General features: G+C 43.4%; 7 non-coding genes across 7 annotated transcripts; 3 read left to right on the forward strand and 4 right to left on the reverse strand.

The window, feature by feature from the left end:
• Window positions 1-4,157: 4,157 nt before the first annotated feature.
• On the reverse strand, window positions 4,158-4,230 carry trnam-cau (transfer RNA methionine (anticodon CAU)). Its single transcript has one exon. It is a non-coding gene; the product is annotated as a tRNA-Met (tRNA).
• A 2,995-nt stretch (window positions 4,231-7,225) lies between these two features.
• Window positions 7,226-7,298, reverse strand: trnam-cau (transfer RNA methionine (anticodon CAU)). Its single transcript has one exon. It is a non-coding gene; the product is annotated as a tRNA-Met (tRNA).
• A 1,634-nt stretch (window positions 7,299-8,932) lies between these two features.
• trnar-ccu (transfer RNA arginine (anticodon CCU)) lies at window positions 8,933-9,005 on the forward strand. Its single transcript has one exon. It is a non-coding gene; the product is annotated as a tRNA-Arg (tRNA).
• A 10,446-nt stretch (window positions 9,006-19,451) lies between these two features.
• Window positions 19,452-19,534, reverse strand: trnal-cag (transfer RNA leucine (anticodon CAG)). The gene has a single exon. It is a non-coding gene; the product is annotated as a tRNA-Leu (tRNA).
• A 6,171-nt stretch (window positions 19,535-25,705) lies between these two features.
• On the forward strand, window positions 25,706-25,777 carry trnap-ugg (transfer RNA proline (anticodon UGG)). The gene has a single exon. It is a non-coding gene; the product is annotated as a tRNA-Pro (tRNA).
• Window positions 25,778-26,107: 330 nt separating this feature from the next.
• Window positions 26,108-26,180, reverse strand: trnam-cau (transfer RNA methionine (anticodon CAU)). Its single transcript has one exon. It is a non-coding gene; the product is annotated as a tRNA-Met (tRNA).
• Window positions 26,181-26,535: 355 nt separating this feature from the next.
• On the forward strand, window positions 26,536-26,609 carry trnai-aau (transfer RNA isoleucine (anticodon AAU)). Its single transcript has one exon. It is a non-coding gene; the product is annotated as a tRNA-Ile (tRNA).
• The last annotated feature ends 927 nt before the right edge of the window (window positions 26,610-27,536 follow it).

Raw genomic sequence — 27,536 nt, forward strand, 5'->3', positions numbered from 1 at the left:
CTACTGCTCCTCCTCACACTCTACTAACACGTGTAGAATCAGTTGTTATTCATGAGGTTTCTAACGCTGGAAATTCTTTCAACTGAGCTTGGGACAAGTGAAAGCACACGGTAATTCGTACATCATCTATACACATTTTCATTCTCATTTCTGTTACCAGTAAGTGACCAACGACCAACGACAAACCCGTGCTCCTCGTTAGTATAGTGGTGTGTATCCCTCCCTGTCATGCAGGTGACTGAGGTTCATTCCCAATGGGGAGACAGATAACTTTTTAACTACCTCACTTCAGTTTAAAAAAAAAACCAACGTTTTAACTCCGTTAATTGTTAATTTACATTAATTCTATGAATTGATTACTTAGACACGTGTCCAATAACATGACTTCTCTTCTTACGGGTGAGTAATTGCAAGAGTTTGAGCCCCGTTCATGGTGAAATGCTAAATAATCGGCAATCTGTGCAGGAAGGAGCCCCTCTGAAAAGAGCACCAGGGCACAAGCTCGTCTTTAATCCCATTGACGGTCTTCACTAGAGGCATGGGATCGAACCACACTTCTCACACGCGCTTGCTTCCCCTTGTGTGAAAGTGTTTTATGTGTGATTGAAAATGAAACAAACTCCAGTCTCCGGTTAGAGCTGAAACAGCAATCCAGAACATGACTCCTGCTTGAGTCTAGATCTGACTCAAAAATAAACTCATTTCATTCTTTATTATTGGACATTAATTTTTTAATTAATAACTTAATATGCAGGACACACTAATGTAGGATTCTGACGTTGTCGATCTGCTGTTTGTATATAAGTGAACGTCCCTCACTATTTAATTGATGGAAAGATCGGTGGGTTTGGTTTTCTTCTGTTTACCACAGAAGTCCCGCCCTTGGTTCTGACGACCCGCCGCCTCAGTCTTTGTCCCGATCCGAAGCAGTTGGTTCAGTTCGCCTGGGGTTCCGATCCGGACTCGGACCTGAAAGAGCTTTTCTTTTCTTTCACACGCAGTGATCAAAACTCTCAGGGGGAATTTTCACAGTTAATGATGTTTTCAGGAACAATAATCACGCATCACGGGAACAAGTAAACATTTATTCCTGCTGACTAGAGAAGAAAAGACACAATGTTTCAGCTGTGGAGCCTTCTTCGGGTGTCGGGAACGGATCATCAATCGCTGTCAATTATTAATTGCATTTCAAAAATCATACATAATCTCACAAAATATCTCATTAAAATCTGTAATTCCACAGGAATGGGCGATAAAGCAACAACAAGGTGACACCTTCAACACCGGAACTGGACACCGGTACATCTCGGGTCACAGTAAATTTATTACTGAATAAAGGGATTTGAATATTGAAATCCCTATCCCTATCAGTATCCCTATCATTATCGATATTGAAATAAGAGATTTCAAGCGTCTGTTCCCTAATCTGGCGATGCTCCCTGCTAGATATTGAGACACTTCAAGTACTTCTGGCTGAAGTGGCCTCCCTGCCTCAGCAGCGAGCCCTCGCCAGCCTCGACATGTCTGCGACTCGCTTGGCCCTCCGACTCCCCATCTGCGGAGATGAGATTTCAGCAGAGAGCGCCGGAGCCGCGCTTCATGCGGAGAGAAGATGAACAGGAGGCGCGGCTGTTGAACGCTTGACCAATAAATAAAATTACAATGAGGTAGATGGTGGAGGTGTGGTCCGAGGGGCATGGCCAACTGTGTTCGCCACTCGCACGGCTATCGCGTGGACTGAAGAGAGCTGAAATGAAGGAAATTCGTATTTAAATACAGTGCAAGTCTTCAATGTGTTCTGGCACTTCCGGGTCTTCACTGAAGATATTTGTTGTGTTCTTGAGTGTGATGGGACCGTGCACTGGTGTCTCTCGGGGGAAAACGGGGTTTCCACCGGTTGTGGAGCAATTGGGGGGTTCAGAGAATAAGTTGTGTGGGCGCTTGTAACGGTGCGCTAAAGAAAAAACACTCTGAAATGAAGCGCTACAGATGCACTTACATTTAGCGCACTGCTGACACAACTGTAGCTTCTACACGAGACCGAAAAAGCGACGTGTTCGCCTGATCGTCTGAAGGATCTCCTCACAAAGCTCTATCATTCATCAGTAGAAGCAGAAGCCTTTAGAATACGAGACACGTTCACCTCCAAACCCGCAGCCCCTGGACTCGCTTGTCTCGGGACTATTTGCAATGAGAATCGCGTTAGTAGCTCCGTGTCCTTATCCGGTCTCTTTCAAATTGCGAGGGACGTTCAGTTATATACTGTGCGAACAGGAGAGACCCTATATTAACGGGTCCTGCATATTAATTTACTGATCAGATGAATTGAAATGTTCTGATTCACAGCTCCTGCAGTTCGTGCTCAGGGCTGAGCTCGCAAGATGCTGTAGAAACATTTTCGGTGTGCAGTACTTAGTGTTTCCTTCACTGGCGCTCTAAGGAGAAAAGATGAGAAAATATCTGTGATATATTTATTATATTTCTATATTTTATACCGATAAGAAAGCTGTGAGTGTCAGGAGTGGAATTCGAACCCACATCTCCAGGGGAGATTGTGACCTGAATGCAACACCTTAGACCGCTCGGCCATCCTGACTACTGCTGTCTTTCCCAGCCGGTCCCATGAGGCACCGCGACCCCACTACGTTCCTCGAGTATCACACTGGTGTTAGAAATACAGTGAGACTCCGGCATTCAAATCTGTCGCAGATGCGCTGGGTTTGATAAGCAAAAAAATGGTTATGAAGAAGTTGAAATACTGCTGTGTATTTTACTCATTTTTAGCCACCACTGCTGGCTATACACAATATGATAATATTGCAAATATCATAATATTTTCAGCTGCAAACAATTCCTAATAGTTTCCAAAGTACAAGGCAAACAATTCCTATATAACAATTCCTTATATATTCACACCTGAAGAAGGCTCCACGGCTGAAACGTTGTGTTTTCTTTCTTCCTTTTTTTAGCACGGAATAAACCAATTACTTGTTCCTTATAGTTACAACATTTTATCTTAATATTCCATATAAAGTGGATTTAAAGATGATAAACAGTAGGAAAACAGATTAAATGAAGATAATCTTTTCACCAACATCTACCCCTCCACAAGCACCACATAGCGATGGTCTTTGGTCTGTGAATCAGCGCTGCGCTACCGGCGCTGTGTGATGAGAAATGACGAGCGTTCTGAGGGGCGCCTTGTTCCTCTCCAGGCCATTACTGAGGCACCTCTCTATCACCTTAACCACTCGGCCACGACTACCCGCACAACCCCGCCTTCTCCCGAACTGACACGGGCTCGTTCCCGCGTTATTTCCATTCCAACCCGCTCTCTTCGTGCTCAGTTTTGAGATTTCTATCTCTCTATACCGATAATCACCAGCGGATTCACTAAGCAAACACAAAAGGTAGCGAAACAGCCCCACTGTTTCCTTTCAAGAGCTGTAGAGTCTCAGAAGTTCCCGCGGGTTTAGATAAATTAAACTTGAATTGCCTTTTCTGAACTTCACCCATCAGATGGCTCATAAAAACCAAACGCATCTGCGACAGATTTGGCAGGAAAGAGGGGAAGGGTAGGCTCGTTGGTCAGTCGAACCAACTGCACTCACTGCAGTGGTCTGTCTCCGGTCTCTGTGCGTGAAGAACACCTGTGAAACTTGAGGTGAAAGATTTTGTATGGCTCGTTGGTCTAGGGGTATGATCCTTTTTTTGGCTTTGGGATTTGAACACCCTAAGCAAGAATCATGTCCCTAGACCAACGAGCCACAAGGTGCTTGTAATCATGTACAGTAGATATAGATGTCTCTGTTTACTGTGCAACTGAATACATTTCATGTAGAAAAATGACGGTTTGATTTGACTTTATACCGAAATTTAGCAGCAAATAAATGACAAAAAACACAAAACTCGAGAAAAAACTGCTGCACATACTGCACACATGTGGCCAGTCTTAATGAGCTGTGTGATCTGTTGCTGTCGGACGTGCTTCTGTGCTAAACGCACAAGGACAAAAACAGCCTGGAGCCTCCGATCGGCTAATGCGGCTGTGCTTTTCTCCCTTGGAAAGGTCACGCATTCCACGAGGGAGGTAAGAACACGAGTGTATGAGCGAACAGGAGCTGCCCTTGTCAGAAGAGCTAAAGAGACCACAGTCCTGCCCCGTGTGAGGATCGAACTCACGACCTTCAGATTATGAGACTGACACGCTACCTACTGCACTAACGAGGCCAAACGTGGCACTGCTCTTGAAAACGAGCCACTCAGGGATTTCAAGCGTCTGTTCCCTAATCTAGCGATGCTCCCTGCTGGATATTGAATCCGCCTTTTGATCTCACCAATACTTTTTCTCCTTGATTCTGTTGGGAGTCCGTCTTTGAGATCTCACCTCGCACAAGTCCTTCTGGCTGAAGTGGCCTCCCTGCCTCAGTAGCGAGCCCTCGTCAGCCACCGACATGTCTGCGGCTCGCTTGGCCCTCCGACTCCCGATCTGCGGAGATGAGATTTCAGCAGAGAACGCCGGAGCCACGCTTCATGCGAAGAGAAGATGAGCAGGAGGAGCGGCTGTTGAACGCTTAACAATCGCACAGCGCTCTCTCCGCAAGGAGCGAATGTGGATACAGGAGACCTGTCGGCACACAGAGCTCTAAACTCACTCCTGGAGGAGGCAGAAGGACGCTCTACCAGCTGAGCTCACCCCCCTTTATTATTGGACATTATTTTTTTTAATTAGTAACTTAATATAACTTAATATGCAGGACACACTAATGTAGGATTCTGACTTTGTCGATCTGCTGTTTGTATATAAGTGAACGTCCCTCACTATTGAAAGATCGGTGGGTTTGGTTTTCTTCTGTTCACCACAGAAGTCCCACCTCCGGCTCTGTCCCGATCCGAAGCAGTCGGTTCAGTTCGCCTGGGGTTCCGAGCCGGACTCGGACCTGAAAGAGCTGTTCTATTCTTTCACAGGCAGCGTACAAAACTTTCAGGGGGAGCTGTCACAGTCTAATATTTTCAGAAACCAACATCATGAGTCACTGTTGATCGTGAACTAGATTTCAATAATGACACACAATTACATCTTTCAAATCCATTTAGAATGGCGTCGGAAAGAATCATTTCAAATTGTTAAACAATCCACTAACCAGATTTCTCATAGGGGCCTACAGACGTCGAGGAGTGACGATCAGTTTCTCTTTTATGGAGAAAAATAATTTTATTGGAACAAAGGGGTTTAAAATGAGCAGTTAGAAAGTAATTAAACTGGTTCTGTGTGCCTCTTTGCTTTCCTCCTGTACTCTAAATCCTGATGTGATTGTGTTCCCAGCTGATTTAATTGTTGGAAATAAACAAAGGTCAAGTGTTACCTGGTGTCCCGTCCTGTCTCTTGAGTGTGACAGTGCGCAGTGTCTTGAGCCACAGGGTGGTTTTTTAGGTGAAGGGGGCTGCAGCTCATGTCCTCCAGTGCCCTGTTGCAGTGTGGGGTGTTGGCCAGAGCGCCCCCTAGTGGTCCCCCAGCACTAGGTCTAGCTGCAGCCTGCCTGTCCTGGAGGGAGGTCTCCTGTAGCAGGACTGAGTTGCCCCCAATTGCCTGCTGGGCTCGGGAGCAGAGAGGGGGTCCCCAGCCCGGGTACTGGGGAGCCCTGGTCCAGTTGAGTCTTGTGGCGATGATGCTGAAAGGGAGAGAGGAATGGGGTTTAGTTGGAGATGGAGATTTGAATGGTCGTTCCTGAGGCGCCTCTCTGTCAGCCGACATGATCAGCAACCGGTCGAGTTCAAGCGCAGGATCACGAATGACGAGAACTGTGACACAGAGACACTCCCTGTCAGATAGAAAGATAGGACAGACGTGCAGCCCAGTCTGATAGGAATGCAAATGTTAATTGATGTTATTTGAATCTAACATAAGGGAAAAACAGACACAAGTAGTCAACAGGATTCAAACATGCATGGGGAGACCCCAATGGATTTCTAGTGCATCACCTTAACCACTCGGCCACGACTACACACACATCCCCAACTCCTCGTGAACTGACCCAGGCTCGTTCCCGCATCATTTCCAACCCAACATTTCTCTGCGTGATTAATTTGCTATTTCTCTCTCTATATATCGATCACCACCAGCGGATTCACTAAGAAAGCAAAAGGTAGGAAAGCTCAGCGGTAGATAGCTGACTTGCGAAGCCGGTTAGCTCAGCTGGTTAGAGCGTGGTGCTAATAACGCCAAGGTTGTGGGTTTGATCCCGTTACAGGCCAGTGAGTCTCATTCTCACACACCCACTATTTCTAGTCTACTGACGCAGAAATACACATCATGATGAAAAGACGACCTATGAATAAATCAAAATTACTTCCACTTCTCTTTATTGGTGGAAATTGCAGAAAATAACGGAATTGTTTCGTCTTCGGATGAACTTCTAAAATGGTTCTCCCGCGGGACAGGCGGTGAGACTCACCCCTATACTAACGAGGAGCGGGAGCTCTGTTTCCTGTCAGGAGACGTTTCCTCTCGGGGCTGATCGTTCAGGATTTGGCTTTCATTTCGATTATCTTCAGGAACGTGTTCCCAGCTGTGGTACCGCTACTGCTCCCCCACAGACGCTACTAACACGTTTGGAAACGATTATTTCAGCTTCGGTTTTGAGTTTTAAAACGCGTTAAGAAGTCCTTTCGACAGAGCACGGGCCATGTGAGAGGAAATGGTGTTTTCACTGGCTCTCGGATGTGTAAAGACGCCCATAAACTGGTAGTGAATACTACCTCCCAAAGGGGAGATGGGTATCGAACACGGGCTCGTTCCCGCATCATTTACACTCCAACCTGCTCTCTTCGTGTTTAATTTACTATTAATTGATTAAATGATTCTCGCTTTGGGTGCGAGAGGTCCGGGGTTCAAATCCCGGACGAACCCGTCTTTTTTTCTATTGTAGCAAGACATATCCAGCCCTCCTCAGTAGCACAGCAGAGCGAGTGTCATGAGGTTATAGCCAGGTGCTGTAGCTGACGGGCTGACTGCTGGTTTACAACATCCGGTCGTGGAGACACTGCTCTCATGTATCATTATTTTAAAAATGTGCGAGTGGACACCGAGCATAATAGCGAGGAATCGAATCTTGTTTATCGCGGACTTAACACCTCGTATTCGGCGTGGAAGTGAAGAACACACACTTGTGACAGTGAACGTCTCATGCCCTATCTGTGAAGAACCCAAAAAGGCACTGATCCCTGCCCCGTGTGAGAATCAAACTCACGACCTTCAGATTATGAGACTGACGCACTACCTACTGCACTAACAAGGCTGGATGGTGGCTGTGCTCCAGCTCATGTTGAAATGAACATTAAATATATGAACATTATTTCCGTGTGACTGTGACCATATTATATACACCTCGCTCAGTGATGACTGGGCTCTGTCTACATTAAACATGCTCTTTCACAGCCTGGCCCACCTGCTCAGGACTTTTTCACAGTCTCTTAAGAAGATTTACACGTCATTGTGACAAGCCTGTCTTAGATTTTTTTGATTTTTTAACTTCTCATTAACAACGCAGGATGTATAATTCTGCATCTGTGAATTGAGAAAGAGAGGTGTCTGTTTTATAAAAGGTTAGACAGTGGCCCGTACAGGGATCAAACCCATGATCCTAGTGTTATTAGCACCACACTCTAACAAACCGAGCTAATCAGCCTCCTGCTGCATCCTGTCTGATTTGTTGCTGTCAGACGTGCTTCTGTGTTAAACGCACAAGGACAAAAACAGCCCAGAGACTCGGATCGAGCACTGGGCTGTGCTTTTCCCCCTTGGAAAGGTCACGCATTCCACGAGGTAGGCAAGAACATTCGTGTAGGAGCCGCCTGTGTCAGAAGAGTAAAAGGGACTACATCCCTGCCCCGTGTGGGGATCAAACTCACAACCTTGAGAGTATGAGACTGATGCGTCCATGGTGAAATGTTAAACAACCGGCAATCTGTGCAGGAAGGAGCCCCTCTGAAAAGAGCACCGGGGCACAAGCTCGTCTTTAATCCCATTGACGGTCTTCACTAGAGGCACGGGGTCGAACCACACTTCTCACACAGGCTTGTTTCCCCTCGTGTGTGAAAGTATTTCATGTGTGATTGAAAATGAGACAAACTCCAGTCTCCGGTTAGAGCTGAAACAGCAATCCAGAACATGCCGCCTGCTTGAGTCTAGATCTGACTCAAAAATAAACTCATTTTATTCTTTATTATTGGACATTATTTTTTTAATTAGTAACTTAATATGCAGGACACACTAATATAGGATTCTGACGTTGTCGATCTGCTGTTTGTATATAAGTGAACGTCCCTCACTATTGAATTGGTGGAAAGATCGGTGGGTTTGGTTTTCTTCTGTTCGCCATAGAAGTCCCGCCCTCGGTTCTAACGACCCGCAGCGTCCGGCTCTGTCCCGATCCGAAGCAGTCGGTTCAGTTCGCCTGGGGTTCCGATCCGGAATTGGACCTGAAAGAGCTCTTCTTTTCTTTCACACGCAGTGATCAAAACTCTCAGGGGGAACTTTCACAGTTAATGATGTTTTCAGGAACAATAATCACACATCACGGGAACAAGTAAACATTTATTCCTGCTGAAAAGAGAAGACACAACGTTTGGGCTGCGGAGCCTTCTTCGGGTGTCGGGAACGGATCATCAGTCACTGTCGATCATTAATTGCATTTCAAAAATCACACACAGTTACATCTCACAAAACATCTCATTACAATCTGTACTTCCACAGGAATGGGCGATGAAGCAACAACAAGGTGACACCTGCAACACCGGAACTGGACACCAGTCCCTCTCGGGTCACAGTAAACTTATTACTGAATAAAATCTGTAATTTCACAAGAATTATTGATGAAGCAGAAACATATTAATTGTCATCTGACCTGAATGAATCCCTTGTGAAGTATGGGCCCCAGTGGCCTAATGGATAAGGCACTGGCCTCCTAAGCCAGGGATTGTGGGTTCGAGTCCCACCTGGGGTGTTTCCTTTTAAGAGCTCTGTGATGAGTGAACAACTTGACTGTGTATGTTAATAATTTTTATTTTATATAGTGCCTTTAAAAGTGGCTTCTCAAAGCACTTCATAGAATGACCACAACAATAAATGTCCTCGTGGGTTCAATCCCCACTCCTGGTAGACTCTTGTTATGAACTTGAGTTTTGAATCCACTTCATATGAGGTCAAATCAAATCCAATCAAAGTTTATTTATCAAATGCACAACAATACGGCGTGCAGCAGTAGTTACTGGCAATGAAATGTCTTTTTCTGCAAGCTCACAAAAATTGCAAGAATCACAAAAATTCACAAAAACACAAAAATCACAAAATTGAGGTTACATTTTGAAATTGAATAAAACTCAATGTGAGTAGAGCTGTTATGTGTCCATGGTGTATGCAGTATATACATGTAGTGCAGTTATTCTGAATATAGTGAGAATTGTGTGTCCATGTAGCCATTACAGGTGATTTGCTAAGGAGGTACAGGTTGGCTACTTAGCAGTCTTATTGCCTGGAGGTAGAAGGTATTCCATAGTCTGTTGGACTTGGACCGAATGCTTTGGTACCGTTTACCGGACTACAAACTGCAATTTGTGCCAAGCCATGCAGAGTCTTACAGGTGAGCATGAGGATCTTAAAGTCCACACGGAATTGGACAGGAAGCCAGTGCAAGGACTCCAGGACAGGAGTAATGTGATCACTTGCACTAGACCTGGTCAGGATTCTGGCTGCTGAGTTTTGGACAGACTGGAGTTTGTTCACTGTGGATTTAGATACCCCAGTGAGTGGAGGGCTATAGTAGTCGGTTTGGGAAAACATAAAGTAGTTAATTGCAGTTTGTAGTCTGTTTCTGTTGTTTCTGCTCTTGATGAAGAGCGGACGCAGGTGGGAGCGTCTCTCTGAGGAAGAGTCCCATCATCCCGCAAGAGAGAAGACCAGTCGATCAGATGTGCTCTGACACGGCAACATGAGGAAAGCTGTGTGTCAGGAGTGACAGAGAGGGATCCCCTACCAGATGAAATGGTACACTAAACACAACTTTCACGACTTGTGAAAAGTATCACAAGCTCTACATAAACGCATCAGCGAGCTCATTATTTTTTTCTGACACTCAGCGTTTTGATTGATGCGCAATTACACACCATCTGGAACATTGGGGGACAGCAGTGTACATACGGACGTTCACAACGCAAGAAATACTGCTCACTGGAGTTTACTGCGAAAAACCCGTATCTGACCATAGGAAACAGAACAGCACAGTCTCCAGTTACCCAGACTGTAAACACGGGAATAAGGCTTTGTTTGATTTCTGAAACCCTTTCTGTATGTCCTGTTTTCATTCAAGTAGGGGTCAACTATATTCACAATACTGCTGACAGCAGGAAAATTCCCATTCTTTACTCAACAGCTTTTTAAAAACAGCACCCATGATGTTCAAACCGATTTTTTTACACAGAAGACTGACACAGCTTTGCGTTGTGAATCTCTTTTTCTGGTGGTTTTATGGAATGTGGCACTGTGCACTGGGATGGGGGGGTGCTGTTCACGAGGCAATAGCATTTAAACTACAGCACCCACAATGCTCTAACCAAGAGTTTTACACACTAGGCAGGCCCCCTGACCTTTCACATCCTTGCTTTGGTTTGTGAAACTTTATTCTTTCATTCTTTTTTAAGTTTTTTAAGTTAGCACTACAGGTAATTTACTGGAATAGGGGGTCTTATTCATGACTTAATAGCTTTTTAAGCACAACACCCACAATGCTCTAACCAAGTGTTTTACACACTAGGAGGCCCCCTCACCTTTCACAGCATTGCTTTGGGTTGTGAAATTTTTCTTTATTTTTATATGATTTTGTCGGCACTATTAGACAGACAGTACATGGGGATAGGGGGTGCTGTTCACGAGTCAGTATCACTATCTAACACTCCACAAGCGCCACCTGGCGATGGTCTTTGGTCAGTGGATCAGCGCTGCGCTACCGGCGCTGTGAGATGAGAAATGATGCGCGTTCTGAGTGACGCCTTATTCCTCTCAAAGACGATACTGAGGCACCTCTCTGTACCCACAACTCTCCCCTGAAGTAGACCTGTCAGCCGACGTTATCAGCAACCGGTCGAGTTCAAGCGCAGGATCACGAATGACGAGAACTGTGACACAGAGACACTCCCTGTCAGATAGAAAGATACAGATGCAGCCATTCAAAATGCGCGGGCGATACCGCATTATTTTCCGGTACGCTGTACGCAGTCTACCGCAAGTTACCGGTAAATACCGCTAGTTACCGTAAATTCTCCTATAATACGACAAGCAAAATAATAGTATCTGGAATTTTGAGCTGTGGCCATCAAAGTCTTTAACGAAGATATTACTAATAGTATTACTAATGAATGACCTTGGACAAGCTGTAAGTGTAAACTCAAAGTATTGCCCTAGTCAACATTCTTTTTTTCATTGACCGTCTTTGTAAAAGTAACACCACAGCATTTCGCAATCACGCATTTGTTTTCAATCATGCAAAGTACAGTAATTTTTGAGAATCGATTCACCATGCCTTTCACATGCTCATAAAAGAGATTGATTTAGGAACATAAACATATTACCGTATGAAAACTGTACTGTATACTGTAAAGTATGTATATGTATATTTAATGTCTTAACTGTGCCCGTTTAAGTATTGAATATTCATATCTAATTTTACCACTGAAGGGAAATCTTAGTAGCTGAGCATAAAAAGAATAGGAGCATACTGCAACGCGTGTGAAGGCCATAAACGATATTAATTTTGGAACATAAACATACAGTATATGGCTGGTCTCGGTACTTTAAAGAAAACATACACGAAACATGGTTTCATTATGACCAGAATCGGTCTTGAGATATTTTTAACTTGATTTACAGTATTTGAGAGGTATGTCTTAACACCGATACTACAGTACATAAATACAGCCTTAGTTTCGGAAACCATCCCTGAAAGTTCCAACAATACGTAAATACTGCTCACGTACTGTATATGTTTCTAGGTTTATATTATGCACTTTTGAGCAACTAATAAGAAGCGCGAAACGGTATGCCCAGGGCGTTTTAGTTTCGTTTTGTGCTGGGACTCTGCTTTAACAATGTCGCCGTGGATTGATTAGAGATATCAAGTACATACAAGTCATTTTTTAAATGTTGTAGTTCGTCTTGTAAAAATGTTACGAGTACATCATCTATCAACAATTACACAGGTTCTGTTTCCATATTGCGGTTTTGGTTACGTAATATTATTTTCTAAATTTCACGTTGTGAATATATGATTTGGGCAAACAGAGCCGCAAAGAAGTACGTTATGGGTTGTTGTTTTTTTTTTGCAGTTTTATCTAGAACAAGCGATGCTTAAACCTTTGTCTGATTCTTGTGAAACTATCCACACGACAGTTACAGTACCTAGGAGTTGACTTCAGTGATGTCACTGATGGGATGTTTCTAAAAATCCATCCTCTGTAAAACGTCTTCTCTAGTTGTCCTGCATATGTATTCGCTAATGAAGCTGTGTGTTCTGAGCCTGGATCTCTACATTTCTGTATGAACCAGCTTAGAGGGCTAAAGACAGCTTGTGTTTAAATTGAGTGCAAGGTAATTTATGCTTCTAAAGTCATGGTCAGCATTTATTATTGTACTGTGCTGTAAACTTGTTCTGTGCCTAGTCACATTATTTTATAGCGTTTTTATAGTGTTATCAAATCTGGTGGCGCTGTGTGTTAGTTTCCTGACTCCCATGTCACATGGTCTGTGATTGAATCCCATGGAACTATGACTTTATTTTTTAACAAACATTTCTTTGAAAAAATGAAACGTTTCCCTTGGTCAGAGATTAAATAAAACCTCACTCGCACCAAACAAATTTATATTTCTAAATATCACAACATGATCGAATTTAAGTCTTTTTAATAACAATGAATAGTCACCTATGTGTTACAAAATAAACATTTATATTGATTTGAATCACGTTTTGATTTAAATCGTAAACGCGTGTTTAAATATGTGTTTAAAGGCGGTATACTGTATAAAAGCGCTGAATCTTATGGAGTGTGTTCCGCCGGGGATTCAAAAAATTTATTTTTTTTAATCGCGTATCTAAGGAAAATTGCAGTATAACTTTGTTCATGCACAAACAGTGGCATGTTACATTATAATTTGGGTGTCTCCTCTTGCCAGAAAGCTCTAAATTGCATTTTGAGTGCGGTTTTTGACTTTTTTAAAATTGCAACCCATAAATAAAGCTGATAAAGCTTAGACTAACTGTATTCTAAACTGTATTACAACAGCACATTGGACAATGCAACGTAAATTGCAAAAATGCACTTGGAATCTGTCCAAGCCCTCCTACGAAAATTATTTAAACTGCGACACTGATCATTCATCTCTAAATAAACTTTATTTTATATAGCGTTTTAGGCGAATAGGTAATTAGATTGCTCATAAACCTAATCGCTTTTTCTACATAAACACAGCGTGATTGCTCTCTGAAAATGCTTTTGCTTTATATTTAGGCTCAGATTTCAACTATAGATCGCATTATTATAAACTTTCTTGGAAAAATGTATTTTATGTAAACCATGTTTGCTATTAATTCATTTAGGGCTAAAATACGTTCATTGTCTTCCAATCGAGTCGAGTTGACATTAGAAGCTTGCCACTCCCGGACTGTTACACCAACGCATTAGCGTGTTAAAGCGATTTCATTGAGGAGCCCAGCTACCAGTTAACACTGTACTTCCTACTTTGAAAATACCTGTGAAACCGGTTTAATTCGTCACAGCCAGCACTCCTGCAGAGAGGGGGTTGTACTCGTAAAGTAGAAGCAGGCGAGACTTCCAGCGAAAGACACCTCCCCCCCCCCTCAAAAACCCAGTAAGCAGTAATGCTTTATGTTGAAAATTGAGGTGGATTTTGTTTATGATAAAGAGGATAAACTGGGATGGGAGGAGGGTTTGGTTTTGCATAAGGGGCGGGATTATGATAATTGGAGGAATTTGCGAGAGTATAATGGTTTGATATATTTGATTTTGTATTGTGGTCGTTATCTATGTTTTTGGTTGGTATTATGTTTATATGGTTGTTTTTGTTGGTTGGTTGTTATTATGGTTATTAATAATACGATCTATAGTTGAAATCTGAGTCTAAATAAAAAGAAAAAGCAAGTGATTAGGTTTATGAGCAATCTAATTACTTATTCGTTTAAAACGCTATATAAAATAAAGTTTATTATTAATTTGCTGGACAGAGCAGTGAACATTATTATGCATAAGACAAAGATAACGATCCTGATCGGTTTAGAAATCTGTGTACGCTGTAAGGTTTTTACTTCTTAAACTTTTAAAATACACGTTTCGAATAGAAAGAAATCCTCTTCCTGGTACAGTCGCATGAAGAGAGAGGCAAAACAGCCCTACACAGCCCTGTCGCAGTACACGAATATAATCATATCGTTATTAAATTCTTTAGATACGCGATTCCATATTATATTAGCAGAAAAGCTTAAACTACAACTTTTTCACACGCTATTTCACATGTTAGTTAAATTTAATTTATTTATATATTATATATTTATATCTCTGACCAAGGGAAACGTCTCATTTTTTCAAAGAAATGTTTGTTCACAACGGCGACTGTCAGAAGATAGGACACAGCGGCTCAGGCACCCGCTGAATGGAAAAGGGGCACTTTAATGTTCTGTATGGCTAATACTAAAGCCAATACTAATATTCAATACTTTAATATCCTTTTCTGTATGTTTAACAATAGTGGGTACTGGCCTAATTCGTCCCTGCTCCCGTTGTTAGGTGTTAATGTGTTGTTAAGTGTGAATTTGTACCTGTTTCCCTGAGGTCTGGCTTTTTTTCTGGAAAACCATAACTCTCTTGTCTTGTCTTGTCCAGATTGACTGTCAGCGCCCAGGTCTGACAGTGCTGCTCCAGGAGTGCCAGGTTCTGGCGCAGCCTCTGTTCTGTGGGCGACAGCGGGACCAGGTCGTCTGCACAGAGCAGGAACTCGATTTCCATAATTAATGCAGATCAGTAAATCAAGGGACAAAACAATTATTGCGCCCGGGTCCTCAATGGGCTTTGACGTGCTAATGTGTTGGTTTAACAGTCCGGGTGTGGCAAGCCTCTAATGTCTCCCGACTTTGAAAACCAAGTAATAACTTAACTATATGTGCAAACGTTTCATATGTTGCTGTTGTGGATGCCTGTGGAGTGTATCTTATTTGCCGCGCGCCCTCCCCCCCTCTCTCCCTCAATTCAATTCAATTCAAGGTGTTTTATTAGCATGGCAGATGGGTTCAATCAGTGTTGGGTATTTACTTTGCTTTGAGATTCCACTTTTAAAGGTGATATATACATTTTTGACTAAAATAAATTGATATCTTTGTCTTCTAAGCTCTCTGTGTACAGTGGAGCCTCCTGTCCAGCCAGCACATGTCCACAGACATTCACAACAGCGACATATCATAAAACGTTTGCACATATAGTTAAATTATTAGTTGTTTTTCAGGAAGTTAAAAAAAACACTTGAACTACTTATCCAGTCTCTCGAAATAAAAAAACTAATAATAATGTAACATGCCACTGTTGGTTCATGAACAAAGTTATACTGAGATTTCCTTAGATACGCAATTAAAAAAAAATAAAAAAAAATTGGAATCACCGGCGGAACACATTCCATAAGAATCAGCGCTTTTGCAGTATATTTCGCCTTTAAAGGTGGCTTCTCAAAATGCTTTACAGGATAAAAACAACAAGAACAGCAACAACAACAATATTGTATTTCATTGCACTTTGAAAACCAGGTAATAACTTAACCATATGTGCAAACGTTTCATATGTTGCTGTTGTGGATGCCTGTGGAGTGTATCTTATTTGCCGCGCGCCCTCCCCCCCTCTCTCCCTCAATTCAATTCAATTCAAGGTGTTTTATTAGCATGGCAGATGGGTTCAATCAGTGTTGGGTATTTACTTTGCTTTGAGATTCCACTTTTAAAGGTGATATATAAATTTTTGAATAAAATAAATTGATATCTTTGTCTTCTAAGCTCTCTGTGTACAGCGGAGCCTCCTGTCCAGCCAGCACATGTCCACAGACATTTACAACAGCGAAATATCATAAAATGTTTGCACATATAGTGTGCAAAAATGCACTTTATTTACTAAAAATAAGACAGAGATACTGTATCAATTTATGTTGCATTAGCCTGATTATGATTAAAAAAACACATATAATTAAACACGCGTTTGCGATTTAAATCAAAAAACGATTTAAATCAATATAAATGTTTATATTGTATCGCATACTGTCCAGCCTCCATTTCTCTATAAAAATTTACTCTATCACACACACACACAATAGAAGCAGGAAGCAGAAGCAGGGACCGTTGTCAGAAGGGAAGAAGGTGACTATTCATTGTTATCAAAAATGACTTAGAATCGATCATGTTGTGATATTTTGAAATATAAAAGTCAATTGATTGTCCATAATATCGCTATTCTATTTTTTCGAAGAAATGTTTGTTAAAAGAAAAGTCCAGCACCAGCTGGATTTGAACACACAACCCATGAGCTGATAAGCGGGCACGTAGAATATAATAATATCGTTATTAAATTCTTTAGATACGCGATTCCATATTATATTCCCTATTAATCAAATTCTAAAAGTATGCTTGTTGACTCCGGTATCTCTTTAGTTAAAGACTTCGATGCTTAAAATGTTTAGGGAGAAATGGAATACTGGTGTGTATTTTTTCTTTAAAGTACCAAGACCAGCCATATACAGTACTGTATGTTTATGTTCCAAAATTAATATCGTTTATGGCCTTCACACGCGTTACAGTATGCTCCTATTCTTTTTATGCTCAGCTACTAAGATTTCCCTTCAGTGGTAAAATTCTATATCTACAACGGGCACAGCAAAGACGTTTACTGTAAGTCTTTCTACGACAGACCAACCGACCACGAGTGCGCCTGTCGGTCATCCAATCACATACTGCAGTGCCGCGCGTCATCTTGCGTCACAATGCGCGACGCCACCTGTGGTACGTGTCTGTAACGCGCACTTTGAATGGCTGCATCTGTAGGACAGACATGCAACCCAGACAGAAATTTAAATGTTAACAGACACATCATTTGAATTTACCATAAAGCATCACGTAGTCGGCAGGTTATGAACTGCACGGGGAGACCCCAATAAAGCTGTAGTCCATCGCCTTAACCACTCGGCCACAACTACACGCACAGCCTCACCTGCTCCTCCGCCAGCTGATCCCATCAACCACCAGGACCCCACTACGGTCCTCGAGTATCACACTGGTATTAGAAATGCAGCGAGACTCCGGCATTCAGATCTGTTTTATAAGCAAAACAATGTTTATGAAGAAGGTGAAATACTGCTGTGTATTTTCCTCATTTTTAGCCGCCACTGCCGGCTATACACAGTATGATAATATTGCAAATATCGTATTATTTTCAGCTGCAAACAATTAATTATAGTTACAAAATTTCACCTTAATATTCCATATTAAGTGGATTTAAAGATGCTAAACAGTAGGAAAAGAGATTTAATGAAGATAATCGTTTCACCAACATCTACCGCTCCACGAGCGCTCTAGACTTTAACTTCAACAAAGTGATCACTCGGCACTCCTACACCGCGCTCAGAGATGACTGGGCTCTGTCTACATTAGACATGCTCTTTCACAGCCTAGCCCACCTGCTCAGGACCTTCTCACACTTTCTAAAGAAAATGTACACGTCTTTGTGACAAGCCTGTCTTAGATTTTTTTTAACTTCTTATTAAGAACGCAGGATGTATAATCCTGCGTCTGTGAATTGAGAAACAGAGGTGTCTGTTTTATAAAAGTTGAAACAGTGGCCCGTACGGGGATCGAAACCGCGACCGTGGCGTTATGAGCACCACGCTCTAACCAACTGAGTTAACCAGCCTCCTACTACCCACTGCGTGATCTGTTGCTGTCAGACGTGCTTCTGTGTTAAACGCACAAGGACAAAAACAGCCCGGAGACTCCGATCGAGCACTGGGCTGTGCTTTTCTCCCTTGGAAAGGTCACGCTTTCCACGAGGTATGCAAGAACACGCGTGTATGAGCGAACAGGAGCCGCCTGTGTCAGAAGAGTAAATGAGACTGACCCGCTACCTACTGCGCTAACGAGGCTGGGTGATTAGTTGTAACTCAGACCATATTCCCCCAAAAGATTAAAACGCCGGGCTAAAGAAAAGAGATCTCATCTTCATAACTCACCGGACAAGAGACCAGAACACCACGCGAAGTCATATAAAGCGCATTAAACTGATGACCACAAAACTTTGAAACATACAGCAGGCAAACAATGTCAGAAATGAGGTTTCTAACGCTGGAAAGTTATTTTAATTGAGCTTGGGACGAGTGAAAGCACACGGTGAGTTCACCTGCTTTCAGTTGTTTATTTACGCTCATGAACACTCAATAAGTAGCTAAGAGCGCTTGGTTTCATCCTTTTAGTTTCATTGTTTTCAAAAGTTCATCGTAATATTTTTGTCAGCGATTGTTATAATAAATAGAGAAAGATTTTTAAACAAAATCACATTCAGGCAGATTTTCAAAAACCTTTTAAGAGTTGACGGGTTTCACCTTTGGAGCAGCAGTTAGATTAGTCGGAAAAAGGAAATTTGTATAACATCTCTCCACATTTTCATTCTCAATTCTGTGAAGAATCATATTAACAGGCTGAACTGGAAACATCAGCCCTGAGAGGAAGAACACAGGAAACAGAGCTCACAACTAACACCAAGCACGTGCTCCTTGTTAGTATTGTGGTGAGTATCCCCGCCTGTCACGCGGGATACCGGGGTTCGATTCCCCGACGGGGAGACGGATAACTCTTTAACTACCTCACATCAGTTTAAAAAAAACAACGTTTTAACTGAAAATGAGACAAACTCGTCTCCCGTTAGAGCTGAAACAGCAATTCATCAGTAGAAGCAGAAGCCTTTAGAATACGAGACATGTTCACCTTCAAACCCGCAGCCACTGGACTCGCTTGTCTCGGGACTAATTGCAATGAGAATCGCGTTAGTAGCTCCGTGTCCTTATCCGGTCTCTTTCAAATTACGAGGGACGTTCAGTTATATACTGTGCAAACAGGAAAGACAAGGTAACAAACCTATATTAACGGGTCCTGCATATTCATTTACTGATCAGATGAATTGAAATGTTCTGATTCACAGCTCCTGCAGTTCGTGCTCAGGGTTCAGCTCGCGAGATGCTGTAGAAACAATTTCGGTGTGCAGTACTTAGTGCTTCCTTCACTGGCGCTCTACGGAGAAAAGATGAGAATGTCTCTGTGATATATTTATTATATTTCTATAGTTTATACCGATAAGAAAGCTGTGTGTGTCAGGAGTGGGATTCGAACCCATGCCTCCAGAGGAGACTGCGACCTGAACGCAGCGCCTTAGACCGCTCGGCCATCCTAACTTCTGACAATGAGGCCAGCCGGTCCCATGAGGCACCGCGACCGCACTACGTTCCTCGAGTATCACAATGGTATTAGAAATACAGCGAGACTCCGGCATTCAAATCTGTCGCAGATGCGCTGGGTTATATCAGCAAAAAAATGTTTATGAAGAAGGTGAAATACTGCTGTGTATTTTCCTCATTTTTAGCCGCCACTGCCGGCTATAGACAATATGATAATATTTCAAATATCGTATTATTTTCAGCTGCAAACAATTCCTTATAGTTACAACATTTCATTTTAATATTCCATATTAAGTGGATTTAAAGATGATAAACAGTTGGAGAACAGATTAAATGAAGATAATCATTTCACCAACATCTACCACTCCACTAGCACCACCTAGCAATGGTGTTTTCTCAGTGAATCAGCGCTGCGTGATGAGAAATGACACACGTTCTGAGTGGCGCCTTGTTCCTCCCCAGACCGTTATTGAGGTGCCTCTCTGTTTTTAAGACTCAAAGGGATTTCAAGTCCAGCATCTTAACCACTCGGCCACAACTACACACACAAACCCACCTTCACCCGAACTGACACGGGCTCGTTCCCGCATCGTTTCCACTCCGTCCCACTCTCTTCGTGCTCAGTTTTGGGATTTCTATCTATCTATACCGATAATCACCAGCGGATTCACTAAGCAAACACAAAAGGTAGCGAAACAGCCTCTCTGTTTCCTTTCAAGAGCTGTAGAGTCTCTCCAGCAATCAGAAGTTCCCGCGGGTTTAGATCAATTAAACTTGAATTGCCTTTTTTAGACTTCACCCATCAGATGGCTCATAAAAAACAAACGCATCTGCGACAGATTTGGCAGGAGAGAGGGAAAGGGTGGGCTCGTTGGCCTAGTCTAAACGATCGGCGCGAGTCTCACTGCACTGGTCTGTTTCCCATCAGTCGGTGAGATCCACACCATCCGCTGTCACAATAAATCCCAATCCATCATTTAGGATCCCAGCCATTCCGGAACAAATTCTCCCCCCTGCGCTCTGGCAAGCGGTACCGTGCTATTAAAACAAGATCAACTGGACTCCAGAACAGTTTCTATCCCACTGCAGTGCACATCCTCAACAGCTAACTGCAGGGCCTCAGCCTCAATGCATGTCCACTCTCTGCTCTTCCTCATTGTCTATTATGTTTCATTGTTACTACTACATACTTATTGTCCCACAACATAATCCAGTCAGCAGGATTTGTACCTGCGCGTGGAGACCTCAAAGGATTTTCAGTTTATCACCTTAACCACTCGGCCACGACTACCCGCAAAACTTACGTTCTCCGAACTGACATGGGCTCGTTCCCGGATCATTTCCAACCTGTCTCCGGCCTGTCTCTGGTCTCTTAGCGCGAAGAGACCATCTTTTTTTCTATTATTGTAGGAAGACATATCCAGCCCTCCTCGGGAGCACAGCACAGCGAGTGTCGTGAGGTTATAGCCAGGTGCTGCAGCTGACGGGCTGACTGCTAGTTTACAAGATCCGGTGGTGGAGACACCTTCACCACTCGGAGTTTATCTGCTGCTCTCATGTATCATTATTTTAAAAAGGTGTGAGTGGACACCGAGCATCATAGCGAGGGATCGAACCGTGTTTATCGCGGACAAAAGGTAAGAAGTGAGTTTGATATGTCTTCCTATCACATAATGAAACCGGGCTCATCCAGAATTTGAACCCAAGACTTTTCGCACCCTAAGTGAGAATCATACCCCTAGACCAACAAGCCACTTGGTGAGATTTCAAATTGTTCTTTTCAGAATGATGGCGAAAAGGGGTGACGATTCACCTGTCGGAATGAACATGATATATATGAACATTATTTCCGTGTGACTGTTGTAACACAGACCATATTCCCTCAAAAGATTAAAACGCCGAGCTGAAGAAAAGAGAAGATCTCATCTTCATAACTCACCGGACAAGAGACCAGAACACCACGCGAAGTCATATAAAGCGCATTAAACTGATGACCACAAAACTTTGAACCGTATATCAGGCAAACAACGTTCAGAAATGGAGTAAAAAGCAAGCGGGAATTATAACTAAGCAGTCTGAGTGTGGATCGTGTCGTTGGTGACGGGGAAAGAGTGTCTCCCACTTTCATCATTCCACCCCGGAGCGGATTAGGAAGGAGACAGAAATGAAACCGGTTTCCCTCTGAGCGTCTTCCAGGCTGTAATACGCGCGCTGCCTGTTCACGGGCGACGTGGCGGACTGACCGCTGTGGCCACCAGGTGTCGCCAAAGACAATACAGCACAGGAATGAACGAGCCAGAGCTCAGTATCTGGTGTTTCTTCTTCGTTTCTTAGTTTCTGTTCGTAACAATAGTGCGTGTAGGAGAAATGAAAGTAAGAAATTAGTTATAAAATACATTTAATGTTTCAAAATATCTTATGGTATAAATGAACAATTTCAGTTCATTTAAGTGATTCTACCTTGTGATAATCATGATAATACAGTTTCACAGTGTATCAAATACTGTGTTGACATTTGTGGTCCAAATAAAAGAATGAAGTCATGCCCCACTCAAAAACCATGGTTCAAGAATAAAATCAAAGCCAAGCTGAAGGAGCGGTCTGTGGCCTTCAACTCTGGAGATCTTGGGCTGTACAGGAAAGCCAGGTGTGACCTGGAGAGGGCCATCAGACATGCGAAAAGGGACGACAGAGACAGGCTTGAATCACAATGTGGGGGCATTAACACAGCGCACCTCTGGAATGGCCTGAGGGCTGTCATTAATTATAAAGGACAAACGGTTGTTAAAACAACAGCTGATGATTCACTGCCTGACCAACTAAACAACTTCTATGCCAGGTCTGATGCTCACAACACGGACCCTTCACCCAGAACGCCCAGTGAGCCTGGGGAGCTTGTGCTGCAGCTGTCTGAACAGGGGGTACGGAGAGCTTACGGAAAGGTGGAGCCACGCAAGACTGCTGGCCTGATGGCCTCCCCTCCTGTGTTTAAAAGGCCTGCCTGTCCTGGAGAGAGGTCTCCTGTAGCAGGACTGTTGCCCACACTTGCCTGCTGGCCTTCAAAGAGCTGCTGGGCTCAGGAGCAGAGAGGGGGACCCCAGCCCGGGTACTGGGGAGCCCTGGTCCACTTGAGTCTTTCGGCGATGACGCTGAAAGGGAGAGAGGAATGGGGTTTAGTTGGAGATGGAGATTTGAATTGCCGTTCCTGAGGCGCCTCTCTGTCCCTATGGCTCTCCCCTGAAGGAGAGCTGTCAGCCGACATTATCAGCAACCATCGAGTTCAAGCGCAGGATTTCCTCCGTACCAGAGGCGAATGACGAGAACTGTGACACAGAGAGACTCCCTGTCAGATAAAATGATACGACAAACGTGCAGCTCAGTCTGATAGGAATTAAATGTTAACAGGGATGTTACTTGAATTTATTCTAGTCCATCACCTTAACCACATGGCCCCGACTACACACGCATCCTCACCTTCTCCCGAACTGACACAGACGCGTTCCCGCATCATTTCCAACCCAAAATCTCTCTGCATGATTAATTTGCTATTTCTTTCTCTCTATATCGATCATCACCAGCAGATCCACTAAGAAAACAGAAGGTAGGAAAACTCAGCGGTAGATACTTGACTAACGAGGCCGGTTAGTTCAGTTGGTTAGAGCGTGGTGCTAATAACGCCAAGGTCGCGGGTTTGAAATACACATCATTATGAAAAGACGACCTATGAATAAACCAAAATTACTTCCACTTCTCTTTATTGGTGGAAATCGCAGAAATTAACGGAATTGTTTCATCTTCGGATGAACTTCTAAAAAGATTCTTCCGGGTTACAGGTGGGGATACTCACCCCTATACTAACGAGGAGCGGGAGCTCTGTTTCCTCTCAGGAGACGTTTCCTCTCGGGGCTGATATTTCAGGATTTGGCGATTTGGCTTTCATTTCGATTATCTTCAGAAACTTGTTCCCAGCTGTGGAACCGCTACTGCTCCCCCACAGAGGCTACTATCACGTTCGGAATCGATTATTTCAGCTTCGGTTTTGAGTTTTAAAACGCGTTAAGAAGTCCTTCCGACAGAGCATGGGCCAGGTGAGAGGAAATGGTGTTTTCACCGGGTCTCGGATGTGTAAAGACGCCTATAAACTGTTAGTGAGTAATATAAATTCATTAATGGTGAAGTGATTAATTTCAGTTTGTAGTCTATTTCTGTTGTTTCCACTCTTGATGAAACCAGACAGTTGAGCCACTTTTAAAGACACAACTACACTAACGAGGAGCGCGTGTCTACCGCTGAGCGAGAGATCTGTTCACTGTCAGGAGACATTTCCTCTCAGGGCTGATCTTTTAGGTTTCAGCGTTTAGTTCATCTTCATCCTTCTTTTTGCAGGAGATTGTAATAACAATTACGGATTAAAAAAAATCTAACTCAGATTTTCGAAAAACTTCTAAAAGTTGACCGACTGCCCCTTTGGAAGGGAAATGTATATAAGATCTCTCTCCCTGCTTCAGAAACTGTCATCACACTGGAGAGAAGTTACACGTGTCCATACGCGCTTCTGACAGGAATCACAATAACATCGCAGTGAAAGCAAATGGCGTTTTCACCTGTTTAATTGCACGTTATTGTTGGAAAATGCAACGGAATTCGTTATTCTTCTGATATGAGTTTAAACAAACGTTTAATTGTAAGTGAAGTCAGCTTGTTAAAAATGAAACCAGCGCCCCGTCGCAGAAACGTACCCCGGTCTCCCGCGTAAAAAGCGGGGATCCTCCTGTGCGCCATACTGACGGGGAGCGACCGCGGTGAAGTTAGCTTGAAGCTCGAAAGCGATTTTGGCCTGTAGCGTTTTCACGAAATCCCCTAGAGTTACGAGAACGATATTTAGGAATATAAATTTATTATAATTCTGAGAAGTATAGGACTGACCTCTTTAACAACGCACGATGTGTAATTCTGCGTCTGTGAATTGAGAAACAGAGATGTCTGTTTTATAAAAGGCGAGAGAGTGGCATTCAAATCTGCCGCAGATGCGCTGGGTTATATAAGCAAAAAAATGTTTATGAAGAAGGTGAAATACTGCTGTGTATTTTCCTCTTGTTTAGCCGCCACTGCCGGCTATACACAGTATGATAATATTGCAAATATCGTATTATCTTCAGCTGCAAACAATTCCTTATAGTTACAAAATTTCACCTTAATATTCCATGTTAAGTGGATTTAAAGATGATAAACAGTAGGAAAACAGGTTAAATGAAGATAATCGTTTCATCAACATCTACCGCTCCACGAGCGCTTTAGACTTTAACTTCAACACAGTGATCACTCGGCACTACTACACCGCGCTCAGTGATGACTGGGCTCTGTCTACATTAGACATGCGCTTTCACAGCCTAGCCCACCTGCTCAGGACCTTCTCACTGTCTCTAAAGAAGAATTACACGTCACTGTGACAAGCCTGTCTTAGAAGTGCTCTGTGCTCTGTTTACAACAAAAACCACAGCCCGCTTGAGTCTAGGTCTTACTGACAGAGAAATGTATTTTTTGAAATTCTGGGGCTAAACTTTTATTGTGTTGTTTTGTTGTGCTTCAGTCATCTGTTTGACCTTCCTCGCGGGGAAATTATAAAGACTCTACAGTTCGGACACCTACTCTGATATTTCGATCTTAAATTAAGGTCTGCTTCTTTTGACGGTCTTATTATGCAAAGAGTGTAAGACCCAAGTGCTCGTTTATTAAAGTCCGAGATCCTGACCGATTTGACTTTATACCGATAATTGCAGCAAATTAATGAAGAAAAGAGAAACACGAGAAAAAAACTGCTGCACACATGTGGCCAGTCTTAATGAGCTGTTGCTGTCAGACGTGTTTCTGTGTTAAACGCACAAGGACAAAACCAGCCCGGAGACTCCGATCGAGCACTGGGCTGTGCTTTTCTCCCTTGGAAAGGTCACGCATTCCGCGAGGTAGGCAAGAACACGCGTGTATGAGCGAACAGGACCCACCTGGCACGAGTGAATGACCCCCCCGCGAGCTCACTGGCAGGAGAGAGGGGAAGGGTGGGCTCGTTGGTTTAGTCCAAGCGAATGGCGCGAGTCTCACTGCACTGGTCTGTCTCCGGTCTCTGGGCGCGAAGAACACGTGTGAAATTTGAAGGGCAGTTTGTCGCAGGGCTCGTTGGTCTAGGGGTATGATTCTCGCTTTGGGTGCGAGAGGTCCCGGGTTCAAATCCCGGACGAGCCCGTCTTTTTTTCTATCATTGTAGGAAGCCCTCCTCGGGAGCACAGCAGAGCGAGTGTCGTGAGGTTATAGCCAGGTGCTGCAGCTGACGGGCTGACTGCTGGTTTACAAGATCCGGTGGTGGAGACACCTTCACCTCTAAGAGTTTATCTGCAGCTCTCATGTATCATTATTTTAAAAAGGTGTGAGTGGACACCGAGCATCATAGCGAGGGATCGAACTGTGTTTATCGCGGACTAAACATCTCATATTCAGCGTGGAAGTGAAGAACACGCGTGTAGGAGTGAACGTCCCACGCCCCATCCGTGAAGAGCCCGAAACAGCACTGAGCCCTGCCCCGTGTGAGGATCGAACTCACGACCTTCAGATTATGAAACTGACGCGCTACCTACTGCGCTAACGAGGCTGGACGATGGCTGAGCTGCAGTATGAACTCACACGATATGATTTCAAATCAATCGGTGAGATCCACACCATCCGCTGTCACAATCCTGTCAACATCCAGGCTGTTACTGAGGTGCCTCTCTGTTTTGGAGACTCAAATGGATTTCAAGTCCAGCGACTTAACCACTCGGCCACGACTACACGCACAAACCTACCTTCTCCCGAACTGACACAGGCTCGTTCCCGCATCATTTCCAACCCAAAATCTCTCTGCGTGATTAATTTGCTATTTCTGTCTCTCTATATCGATCATCACCAGCTGATTCACTAAGAAAACAAGAGGTAGGAAAACTCAGCGGTAGATATGTGTCTCACGAGGCCGGTTAGCTCAGTTGGTTAGAGCGTGGTGCTAATAACGCCAAGGTCGCGGGTTCGATCCCCGTACGGGCCAGTGAGTCTCATCTTCACCCACCCACTATTTCTAGTCTATCGACGCAGAAATACACATCATTATGAAAAGACGACCTATAAATAAATCAAAATTACTTCCACTTCTCTTTATTGGTGGAAATCGCAGAAATTAACGGAATTGTTTCATCTTCGGATGAAATTCCAAAAAGATTCTTCCGGGTTACAGGCGGGGATACTCACCCCTATACTAACGAGGAGCGGGAGCTCTGTTTCCTCTCAGGAGACGTTTCCTCTCGGGGCTGATATTTCAGGATTTGGCGATTTGGCTTTCATTTCGATTATCTTCAGAAACTTGTTCCCAGCTGTGGAACCGCTACTGCTCCCCCACAGAGGCTACTATCACGTTCGGAATCGATTATTTCAGCTTCGGTTTTGAGTTTTAAAACGCGTTAAGAAGTCCTTCCGACAGAGCATGGGCCAGGTGAGAGGAAATGGTGTTTTCACCGGTCTCGGATGTGTAAAGACGCCTATAAACTGTTAGTGAGTAATATAAATTCATTAATGGTGAAGTAATTAATTTCAGTTTGTAGTCTATTTCTGTTGTTTCCACTCTTGATGAAACCAGACAGTTGAGCCACTTTTAAAGACACAACTACACTAACGAGGAGCGCGTGTCTACCGCTGAGCGAGAGATCTGTTCACTGTCAGGAGACATTTCCTCTCAGGGCTGATCTTTTAGGTTTCAGCGTTTAGTTCATCTTCATCCTTCTTTTTGCAGGAGATTGTAATAACAATTACGGATTAAAAAAAAAATCTAACTCAGATTTTTGAAAAACTTCTAAAAGTTGACCGACTGCCCCTTTGGAAGGGAAATGTATATAAGATCTCTCTCCCTGCTTCAGAAACTGTCATCACACTGGAGAGAAGTTACACGTGTCCATACGCGCTTCTGACAGGAATCACAATA

This window comes from Atractosteus spatula, chromosome 5 (assembly GCF_055471065.1).
Source record: "Atractosteus spatula isolate fAtrSpa1 chromosome 5, fAtrSpa1.hap1, whole genome shotgun sequence".
Lineage (NCBI taxonomy): Eukaryota > Metazoa > Chordata > Actinopteri > Semionotiformes > Lepisosteidae > Atractosteus > Atractosteus spatula.